The sequence below is a fragment of the Ambystoma mexicanum genome, chromosome 5p (assembly GCF_040938575.1).
Source record: "Ambystoma mexicanum isolate Mex_15411 chromosome 5p, UKY_AmexF1_1, whole genome shotgun sequence".
In the NCBI taxonomy this organism is placed as follows: Eukaryota; Metazoa; Chordata; class Amphibia; order Caudata; family Ambystomatidae; genus Ambystoma; species Ambystoma mexicanum.
The window spans coordinates 365,539,443-365,551,800 of NC_090930.1; positions in this window are offsets into that span (position 1 = coordinate 365,539,443).

Genomic DNA, 12,358 nt, shown 5'->3' on the forward strand with positions numbered 1-12,358 from the left:
CTTTGGCTGTCTGTCTGCTATCCTGGAATGGTGTGCCACCAATGATCTCTGCCTTAATGCCAATAATACCGAGATTCTCCTCATCGGCACACCTGCTCCCTCCTTTCCTTTCACTCTCTGGACGGCCTCTCTTGACCCACTTCCAACTCCCACCTGTGAGGCTAAAAACCTTAGGGTCATCTTCAACTCCACACTCTCCTTTTCTCCTCACATCTCTAACATCTCTAGGAAGTCACACTACCAGCTGCACCTCCTCAGAGGTATTCTTCCTTTCCTCTCCTTCCCCCAGAAGCTCACAGTCTCCAGCGCTCTGGTTATCTCTAGGCTGGGCTACAGCAACATCCTCTTTCTAGATCTGCCTGCTTCTACTTTTCACCCTCTACAACTCATCCAGAACAGGACTGCGAGGCTTGTCCTTGGCCTCAAGCCCATGGATCATATATCTCTTAGACTGAAATCTCTCTCTGTACTGGCTCCCAGTGGCTGCGAGGATTAAGTTCAAAACCTTCTGCATTGTCCACAGGGCCTTCTGGGCCTGGGGTCTCAATACCTTCAACTCTCTCTTCCTAAATATCTTCCTTCTCAAGCTCTTCGCTCATCCACCTCCAACTCCCTCAGGGTCAGTTGCGCCTCCAAGCAACAAGTTGGTGGTAGATCTCTTTCTTCATTTGGGGCCTCTCTCTGAACAGCCTCCCTGCCTCCCTGAAACTTGAGGAGAACCATCTCCAGTTCCGTAAGCAGCTCAAAACCTTCCTCTTTGATTCTGCCTACTTTCCTACTCTCCCCTGCTGAACTCCTGGCTGAAACTAAAACTGCACTGTCACCTGGCTACCCTCTGATCTTGGGCCCAGGTCCCTTCCCCCACCAGTTGCACACCTGTACGTCTTCCCTGGCAACTCCAGTGCTTGAGCACTGTTTTCTGCATCCCTACAGTCCCCAACCAGCACTTGACACCTGATGTCTGCACTTACCCTTCCAGTTGCCACCAGCTGGCCGCACCCTTTACTTACTGGTTTTTTATTCTGTTTATTTCTACGGTCGATTACATGTACTCTGCATTTTTCCCCTTCCCTTCTCCCTGCACTTGCCGATCTCAATGTCACCTGGCCTAGTAAGATCATTGTCTGTCTTCCCCTTGTTCCTCCGCCCTTGGCTCATTGCGCCTTGAAACATTTGTGTATAAGTGCGTTATAAATGCCATATCATATCATACTGGGTGCCAGTGGAGAGTTTTCTGGGATGGAGAGGTTCGGTCTGGGCTTGAGGGCAAGATCAAAACTTGGAGTCCTGTTCTGGATCAGTTGCAGAGGGCGGAGGATAGAGGAAGGCAGATTGAGAAAGATGCTCTTGCAGTAGTCGAGCCTAGAGAGAACCAGGGCTCTGGAGCATGGGCATAGGAAATGGGGGTTTGTTTCCCCCAGTGTGTGTGTCTGAGTCTCTCTGGTCCTGGAGTCTTCTCTGCAGCATGTGCACTGATGCGTGCAAACTTCAAGCTCTGAAGTGACTCTGAAGTTTGCATGCAGCAGGTGCGGGCTGGGTAGATTCTATCCAATTCCGATTCTTGCTACAACAAAGGTGGGGGGGACAACGTTTTTGACAACTCTTGCTCGTGCGTTCAGACGTTCCCCTCCTCCCCCACCCGCTGCACCTGCACCTTGAGTGTCACGTGCCACAGCAGGCCCGTGTCAGCCCTGGAGTGTGCAGTGCACTGCTGTGCAGCCTCCTCCTTCTCACCTTCCAGAAGCCACTAGCAGCAGGCAGCAACGTGTGCTGCTAGTTCTGGGAGTGTGAGACCAGTACTAGTAGACTGTCTGCTCCTGCCTCCTGCTGCGATGCCGACTCACTCGACAACCTCCTCCTGTGAGTCCTGGCTGTCAGCAAGTGGACGTCGACGAACGAGACTTACTCTGACTGACTACCTCTAATTTAAGTGAAAGAAGTAAGTGGCGGCTGGGCCGCGGTGACGGCACATCAAGTTGGAATGAAAGAGGTGGGAGCCGAGTGCGGTGTGTCACCCATCTTTAACAAACACCCCCATCCTGCATCTTGTGAAATTGCCTTTCAGGTCGCAATTTGAGTCTTAGACTAGTCAGAGGAAAATATTCTGTTGTGGTTGGTTTACTACAACTGTCGCTATGTATGAATTCAGGAACTACGTTGCCTCTCAGCCCTGCTGGCAAACGCCTACACCTGCACGTGTTCTTGAAAGAATCATTTTGTACTACATGCGCGCCATACTTTGCTCAAACCCATATATAATAATATAATGTCCTACTGATTTATAGGGCAGACACCCCACTTCATAGTTGTAGGTAGCAGCAACAATGCCCATACTTTGCAGTGGTTAAACAAATCTCACACTTCTGTAGGCGCCATGTTCTCCTCATCGAATCTTCCCGAAATATTGCAAAAACCTGTCTCCTCTTTGTGTGCCCTGCATGAGTGGACATGCCCACCTTACCTGCGGCCTCCTCTGTAGCCTCTGCAAAGTAGACCAGCAGAGAGAGAGAGACACTCATAAGGCAGGCTCCACTTGTGCAAATCGAAGGATGACCCTGAAAGAAGCACAATCCTTCTTGGCACTAGTGAACGGCTCATGCTCCTGTCCCAGATACACTTGAAGTTTCAGAGGTGTGAGTTAGCATGCCAAGACAGGCCCAACCTGACCGATAGGGCATTAGGCGCAGGCGCATGGCCGAACCAAAAACACAAAATGCTGGTGTAGGCTGCTTTTTTGGGGTCAAATTGGGCCCCTTTTTGGGCCATTTTGGGCCAGTTTGATGAGCTAATTCACTGTGCGGGTAGTAGTTTTGACCAGTGTTGCTGAATAAATAGTCTTTAAAACCCACAATTTGCATCACACCTAATAAAAAAATTCCCCCTTGGTTACTATTCAAACAGTGTCACAAAAGGAATGAATAGCTATTTTCAATGGTGGGCCACTTTTTGATTCAAGAGGGTCATTACAACCACAAAGTATTTTGCAGCCTTCAACCCAATGCTCCTTCACCCAGTAGTAACATATGGAAGACATTATGTGAAAGAGCTATTTGAACAGTATTAACATTTCTGACAAAAGGTGAACGGGTCTCTACAAAGCATGATGTGGCCAGCTGATACCCATAGAGGCCTAGTGCACAGGTGGTTTAAGGGGGGAGGATCTGCCGCTTACATGCTGATCAGCTGCTCAGAGATTAACTTCTGAGCTCAGACTGGCAGTGCTCTCTTCTTGGTCTTCTGTTTGTTTTGCTCTGCATTTCAAGTCAAAATTGAAAAACAGGACTTTACATTGGTCTATCAGATATCTTTTTATCAGGACTATTTGATATGGGGCATGGTGCAGCATTTAAAACAAGTTGTGATTAGTGGTAGACAGCTGCATAAACATTCACCAATGGGTAATTGAGAGTGACTATTGTCTGTGTCATGGCCCCTAAACAGTGTGTATGTTGGGAGATTAGAAGGTAGAGTGGTGCATTTTCACAAATGAAACCAAATCTGATCCCATTTGCATTTTATGTGAGTAATGCAAGTATTTTGTGGACGTGTTATTTCAACAATATGGGTACATCATTATGTGCTGGAAAAACTCTATGGAAAATCTATATAATTATGAATATGAGCATAGATTAAATAATGCCTAGTCAGTCGAGGCTATTCCTGTAAGGTTTCAATGACCCACTCCTTTCTTTTAATGTTGGAAGTCTCACTAGTATGCTCTCTCGCTCTCTTTTCTAGTCTACCATTTTTTTTCTCAATCTTTTCCATCCCAGGCTTGCTTTTCCCCTATTCTCGTTCCTGAGTTTTCCCCCCATTTCGCTTCAACTCCATCTCTCTGCTGCTATCTGTCTCACTATTGCACTACCCGACACCTCCTCTGTCTCCCCTTTTTTCACATTTCTTAATATCCGTCTTAGGTTCTTCCCTCCTGTCTCTTTTTCACTCTCTCTTGTTCTGTTTTACCTTTTATCTTGCTGTCCCTTTTGCTCTCTCACCTCTCTCTCTTTCTCTCTTTTGCTCTCTATGACACTCGGCGTCTCTCTCAAGCTCTGTCAGTATCTCTCTCTTCTGTCTCTTTCTCTGTACCTGTGCAGGTAAAGGATACAAGCAATGGCTAAGCTGTGGGAGGCAACGGGTTGGAGAGGCATAGCTGGTGTCTGCTCCTGAAAGTATTGAAATGGTATTGACTGGTGCTCCACGAGGAATCCTTCCCCCTCTCTGGCACCACAGCCTCTCTCTGCCACTGGAGACACGAGCATGAGGACCAAACTACATGCTGCGTAAAACAATGACTGCAATCAATAAATACATTTAAAAAAACAAAGTCCCAAGGTGTCCCCTGCCCCCCGCCAGATTGTATGTGTCTCCTATGCCCCTACTCTGGAGACAGTGTGCTTCGGGGGGAAAGTGGGAAAAGGAAGAATACCTCTGAGGAGGTGCAGCTGAAAGTGGAACTTCTTGGCAAGGTCTGTGATATGAGAAGAGAAGGAGAGAGTGGAGCCTTTGGTCTTGTTACTTTATTTGGTAATGTAACTCTTTGGTGACTTTTAATAGCTTTATTACGTATATTAGGGGACTATTTTACATAAAATCCTACATATTATGTTCTTGTTGCCAGCTGTTTGTGACATTACTAATGACCTGCCATGAGAAAATGTCATCACTAATGGACGGTAATCACTTATCACAAATAGGTTGTATTTCAGAATGTAGGTTTCTGAGCCAGTGTAAGGCAAACCTCCATATAACCAGATAATGAAAAAACAATCCCCCAAGGAAAAAAGCTTCTTTTTTCCAAGGAAAACAAGGTTTATTTTCTGTTAAAAAAGTAAAAAGGTGACAGAGTGTCCCGTATAACCCAAATGCCATGGAGCCTTCAGTTAGCTCAAAGCACACATGCCATTACAAGGCAAAACGTTGTCACTTATGATGCACACAGTATACAGTGTTCATCCCCCACCATCTTTGGCTACCACCTATATACATACTACCAGTCCCCTTAAGACCTTCAACCAATTGGCCACAACACAAACTACCCCTGCCCTCTAACAGGTGGTTCCCTACTCCATCACCTTGGGTTCCTACAACTTGATTGGCGGCCTCTTAGAATGTTAACCCCCCATGGACCTAGTCACATGGTGTGCAACTGTTCATTAACATGAGCTCAGTGGATACCTCCAATGTCAAAGTGGCCCTTTTGCATAACAGAGCATTTCTCTTGATACGAGACATGCAGGTGCCCCCGCCATGCGTCCCTGACGTGGGACTAGATGTGTTGGCATAACCTCCTGCTCCTTGTATTACAAATCATTGGATGCTTCACTCTGGCTCTCCCCGTATCAGCTGCCCCTCCCCAGAGACTCTCGTGGGCCTCTCAAGGACCACAGTAATCATTCAGATTCTGATGCATTTAGGTGTTGTGCGTGCGGGCAGTTCAAATGCCATGTCCATCATTCTGGGGGAGTTCTAATATTCTAAATCTAGGCTGGGGCTTTTCACAGCTCAAGACCTTTACCCCGGCTCTCATGAGCTTGTCCTTCGGGATGGCGCAGCTCTGCGCATGCTCAGCCATTCACATGCCTTTCTGGGTTTGCAGTCCTAATACATGATACAATTGTATTTTTATCTGTCAGGCCTGAAGGCCTCTATGTTCGGTGTCTCTGCTGGGGCTTTAGATGTAAAGGTGATTCAGGACTCATTGCCATACTATGCTACTGCTTTTCACCAGGGTACTGCAACATATTAGGCCTCACTTTGCATGTGGCGGTGCTTCAGTATTTCTCGCATCTGGGACCAGCGCCTACATTTACCTCTTTGAACACTGTATTTCAACTACCGTGCTTCAATATCACTCATCCCCTCTACCGGTGCCTACCTAAAGTTACCATAACTACTTTAAAAACACTATTTCCCACATTGCAAGTTCCACGACCCTACAGTCAAGCATGTTAATTTTCTTGTGCACTGATATATTTTCTGCAGCCTAAATCATTTGGGAGGGCATGGGAGCTGAACCTACATCTGAACATTCTCCCCTTTAGTTAATCCTTCATTAGCCAACCCAGCTGCTTTTCTTTTACTATCATTCTCATGCTTGGGTACCCATGGCCTACACACATGATGCAAGCTCCCCCCACACTGGGCACACTGTTCCGAGGCAATCTCCACCCTCTGCTAAGTCAATCCAATATTCTATGTAATGTTCATGGTCTTGTGGGGGCAATATTAAAGTTCCAGGGGGAAGTAGGAGTCTGTCAATCACCGCCATGCGTGGTTTGTTATACTCATCTGTTTGGGCATTCCTGTGTTTTGTATGAGGAGAAGGTCTACCTGCCCTAATCGAGACCATCATCATGACACTGTTCGTGAGTTACTTTGTGCAACACTAAAGGATCGTTTGGCACATGCAGTAAATCACCATCTGGAGTACCATGATACGAACCAGTACTTTCACCACTGCTCCTAGCTATGCTGATGCCCACGAGAACATTGTATTGAACTATTCTTCAGCTTCCACTCCTGCTTCAGTATCCATGCCTGTCTTTAGTTTGTGCAGGGCCCCTGATGTGTAACAGGGACACGTTCTCAGCATCATTTGGGACTTGTATGTGCAACGTGACAGTTCAATATTCTTGCACACGCCCCCCTCCATGGTCATCAGCAAATTCAGAATATATCTGTTTTGGAGGGTCATCAACCAAATCGCACATGTCTAGATCTTGATCAATTCAACCATTGTTCAGTGTCATTTGCCAACTGGATCATTTCCCTCCACATGATGTGAAGCCATTTGGCATTGGCTGTGTCCTGGACCCCTGGTAGCAGACGGGAGACACAGAACACTTCTGTTTTTGTGTACAGATGGTATTTATCTGGAATTGCTTTTAGAAACATGGAAAAATCTTGGGATAAAGTGTTTGATCACCTCTGCTGTCTTCTTAGTGAGCGTTTCTTTCTCTTTGCTTGTGGGAGTTGAGATGCAGGTGTCTGCCACTGATCCATAGGAGTGGGAATGGGTGCTAGTGTCAAGTGGGCCTCAGGATCCAAAAGAATGACTGAATGCAAGTTCAAATGCCATGACCATCATTCTGGGGGAGTTCTAATACTCTAAATCTAGGCTGGGGCTTTTCACAGCTCAAGACCTTTACCCCGGCTCTCATGAGCTTGTCCTTCGGGATGGTGCAGCTCTGCGCATGCTCAGCCATTCACATGCCTTTCTGGGTTTGTAGTCCTAATACATGATACAATTGTATTTTTATCTGTCAGGCCTGAAGGCCTCTATGTTCGGTGGTCTGCTGGGGCTTTAGATGTAAAGGTGATTCAGGACTCATTGCAATACTATGCTACTGCTTTTCACCAGGGCCTGCAACATATTAGGCCTCACTTTGCATGTGGCGGTGCTTCAGTATTTCTCGCATCTGGGACCAGCGCCTACATTTACCTCTTTGAACACTGTATTTCAACCGTGCTTCAATATCACTCATCCCCTCTACCGGTGTCTACCTAAAGTTTCCATAACTACTTTAAAAACACTATTTATGTTTTTCCCACATTGCACGTTCCACGACCCTACAGTCAAGCATGTTAATTTTCTTGTGCACTGATATATTTTCTGCAGCCTGAATCATTTGGGAGGACATGGGAGCTGAACCTGCATCTGAACATTCTCCTCTTTAGTTAATCCTTCATTAGCCAACCCAGCTGCTTTTCTTTTACTATCATTCACATGCTTGGGTACCCATGGCCTACACACATGATGCAATCTCCCTCCACACTGGGCACACTGTTCCGAGGCAATCTCCACCCTCTGCTAAGTCAATCCAATATTCTATGTAATGTTCATGGTCTGGTGGGGGCAATATTAAAGTTCCAGGGGGAAGTAGGAGTCTGTCAATCGCCGCCATGCGTTGTTTGTTATACTCATCTGTTTGGGCATTCCTGTGTTTTGTATGAGGAGGAACTCTACCTGCCCTAATCGAGACGTTCATCATGACACTGTTTGTGAGTTACTTTGTGCAACACTGAAGGATCGTTCGGCACATGCAGAAAATCACCATCCGGAGTACCATGATACGAACCAGTACTTTCACCACTGCTCCTAGCTATGCTGATGCCCACGAGAACATTGTATTGAACCAATCTTCAGCTTCCACTCCTGCTTCAGTCTCCATGCCTGTCTTTAGTTTGTGCAGGGCCCCTGATGTGTAACAGGGACACGTTCTCAGCATCATTTGGGACTTGTATGTGCAACGTGACAGTTCAATCTTCTTGCACATGCCCCCCTCCATGGTTATCAGCAAATTCAGAATATATCTGTTTTGGAGGGTCATCAACCAAATCGCACATGTCTAGATCTTGATCAATTCAACCATTGTTCTGTGTCATTTGCCAATTGGATCATTTCCCTCCACATGATGTGAAGCCATTTGGCATTGGCTGTGTCCTGGACCCCTGGTAGCAGACGGGAGGCAAAGAACACTTCTGTTTTTGTGTACAGATGGTATTTATCTGGAATTGCTTTTAGAAACCTGGAAAAATCTTGGGATAAATGGCCTCATTACGACCCAGGCGGTAAATTACCGCCTGTGTCGTACCCTTACCACCATGGTGTAAACTACTTTATGTACACCATGGTGGATGGGGGATTTACAGCCCCATTCCAAGGTGAGTGGGGCGGTAAATCCCCATTTCCCATTTTACCCTTCCCCATTCCCATTTTTGCCCCATAGGGCATAATGGGAGTGGGGAAGGCGCTAATTATGCCACCGTAAATTACGGTGGCGTAATTAGCACCATGGCCCCTTAGCGCCATAGATTTTAACGCCTGCAAAAAGCAGGCGTTAATATCACCATGGCGCTAAGGGACCTTGTAATCAGGCGTTAAGGGTCGGCGCCGTTAACCCCTTAACGCCTGATTCGTAATGAGGCCTAAAGTGTTTGATCACCTCTGCTGTCTTCTTAGTGAGCGCTTCTTTCTCTTTGCTTGTGGGAGTTGAGATGCAGGTGTCTGCCACTGATCCATAGCAGTGGGAATGGGTGCTAGTGTCAAGTGGGCCTCAGGATCCAAAAGAATGACTGAATGCAAGGTTGTTAGTGAACATGCCCCTCTCCATGATGGTGGGAGATGCATGTATGCCCGCTGGCCGCACACCCACAAGATGTCCATAAGGGATGTTGTCCCTTTGCTGAAATCAGGATGGAACAATATCTTGTTGCACTTACTCTTGGTTCCCATAGGAACAGTTCCATGTCCCTGAAAACAGAAAAAGCATTTCTCTGCTGCCGGCATCTTCACTGTAACTTCTTTTGTTTCAATCCATGTAAGTTTCATATGGTAAGACAGTTCTTGTTGATGTTTCATATAATCTCTTCATCAATGCCGCCAACCCTCCTACCGTTAAGCTTTGCACTCTCTCCCCCATCTGTTTGATATGAACAACACTCAATCAATTTTTAGCAATGGGCGTGTCTTCCACTACGGGTCTTGTTCATCCTTTGCACATTTTTCCTCATCTTTGTCCAGCAGTACAACTCGCACTCCGTACCCTTGGAACATGCTGCAAATCTGACAAGTGGAAAATGAAACAAACACTGGACATCTAGAGGTGGTATCTCTTGGAATACTAACGTTTTGGGTGCCCCGATGCATGCGGGACGAGAGAGCAAATGTAGCAGCTCGCATTTGACCTCTGCTTCCTCACTGAGTTCATGTGATTGTCCCACAAGTTGCTGAATTCTGGATGGCGCACATTAGACATTGTGTCAAATAGAACCCATTTATATTTGTCATACTCCTTCTCCCCCTCCAACCCTCTTTTAACACAAAGCTTCAATGGCGATGTGCATCAACTACCCGTGTTCTTTTCATAGCCATTAGATAATTTTGGAGAACCTTATTGCGGATAGTAACATACTCAAAAAAGTTATACTTTATACACCCCCCTACACTATGCCCCCACTTTATTTGCCCCAACCATATATACTGGCTGAGCAAATATATACACAGTCCTGAAACAAAACCTACCCTTATATACAATTTAGACATTATTGCACAATGCTTGTAATGAGAAATCTGCAGAGGGTGAGAATAATGGGTTAACCATGTAATTTCTGATACTGCTCAATGCTAAAACTATTACATTTCACCAGTGAAGGAATAGGAGAATAAAAGCAAGACACATTCTTTAATAGCATGTGTTTGTAAACTGAAAGACACAAGTTAAATAAGTTGCTGAGGTAGTGGGTGTCATTGAAAATGACAAAAGATTGCTACTTTGCTCAGAGTGACACAAAGACTGTCATTAAAAGGTTGCCGGGAGACCCAGCAACCTCGGCTTACTGTTTCCACAGCCTGATATCCCCATAATACCGGAATATTATGGGTGGCGGAGGAACAGTAAGTTCCCATTCTCGTGCAGTCTCATAGGACTCCACAGGAATGGGAACACTCAAGCACTGGAACCGTTAGTAACTTGCTTCAGTGATTTTCTGCCAGTAAGGGCCTGAACTACCGGCAGGACAGGCCTGCTGGTAGTTCACAGCCCCTACCAGACGACTCTGAGTGACCCGGTCCAGAAAAGATGCCAGCAACAGTTGTTACTAGCACTTTTTTCTGGCCACGTTACTTATAATGAGTTCAAAAACCTCTGGCAAAGGGGATGCTGTATGGCGGGCCCTTTGGACATCAGAGAGGTGCACCCAATATTGCAACTACTTGCCCTTTACTGCAACTGGAGTGGTGTATACTACACTAAAGAGGCCCTTGAATCATGGCTCACTTCATCAGCGCACAGCATTTCTAATGAATTTAGAATCTCCAGACTGTAGCTGTAGGGGTGGCAAGCTCACAGTCTCTGGTGCAACACTGTTGGCCTCTTCTACTCTCCTTGGCACTATCAGGCGAGTGAGAAGCTTACTGAACTTAGTTAAATGTCGCAAGTAAATTTTACTCCAAGAACAGCCATAGTTCTTTGCGTTTCAGATTTGGTATGCGTAGGTAAAAGTGGCTTGTACCTCCTCCGCCCCGTCACAATTTTGTGGAACGTGAGGTGATGGTTTTACAGGGCTGTGTCTTCAAACTGAATAGGGCCAGGCGCCAACAGTGAACCCCAATTCTTATTGAGGGCAACACATATTGTAGATAATTTTGCCTTTAAGAGGCTGGTTATTAAATCCGCAATGCAGTTGGCTTGAGGTTGATAAATGGAGCACATCTTGTGTTTAATGCCTAACAATGCAGCTATTTCTTTGAATATCTCATTGAAGAAGTGCGTGAAGTTATCTTATTTTGATATCTTGCACACTCCCCCGTGGGGAAACACTTCTCATACTAGAAATGTGCTCACTGATTTAGCATCTGGATGTGCACATGGCCCAGCCACACTCCAACTGAAGAATGGGCAGACAACAATAATAAATAAAGATATGTGTTGCACTGCTCTCCCATGTCATCAAAGTCGATATGTTACTCTTGAAATTGTCCACTGGGGCATGGTAATGTGCCTCACAGAGTCTTTAATGTTTGCCCCGTAATGTACGTATGACAAATGATGCAGTAGGAAATAAACACATTTAATAATTCCTGAATGTTAGGCACAAACCTGTCCTTTTCTATGTCTGCAGCAATATTCCACTTCAACACATGTGAGGGGCAGTGCAACTGTTCAAAAGCAACCATTACTATCTCCTGAGGAATTATTAGCTTACCTTACCTGTGATGACCTGACTCCATATTAAGTCAGTGAGATATTGCACACAACCCCTTTTTTGCCATAGCAGCTTCTCTTCCTGTGGTGCCTGTCCTTGTAACTCAATGATCTGGGTAAATAAATAGAAAAGCTATATATGGGATTTCAGTTTGTAGTTGTATACTGGCCACAGCTGGTTATGCTACAACATCTGTCACTGAGAGGTAGGTAGCTATTTTGGCTGCTTGATCCACTGCCTCATTACAGAGAAAAAAGATGTCGGTGTTATTAGTGTGGGCAGTGCACTTGATGATAGCGACAACTGTGGGCTGCCAAAATGCATAAATCAATCTGACTAATAGTGCTGCATATTGGATAGGGGAGCCATTAGCCCGCTGAAATCCCCTTCTCTTCCACCATGTCAATCTAGAATACAATGAGGTGGTGATATAAGATGAACTCTGAACTATGTGTGGGAATCCCCTTGCATCATAAACATTTGGGGAGCAATCACAATGAAATCTACCAAAATTGTGTCTCACAAGATAGTAACTTCAACTATTAAATTTATTTAAAGGGCTTGAACAGGGTTCACATATCAGTCCAGAAAGTTCTGCGAATATAACATATTTTATTGTTTCATTAAAAGAAATTACAGTCTATCAGCATAC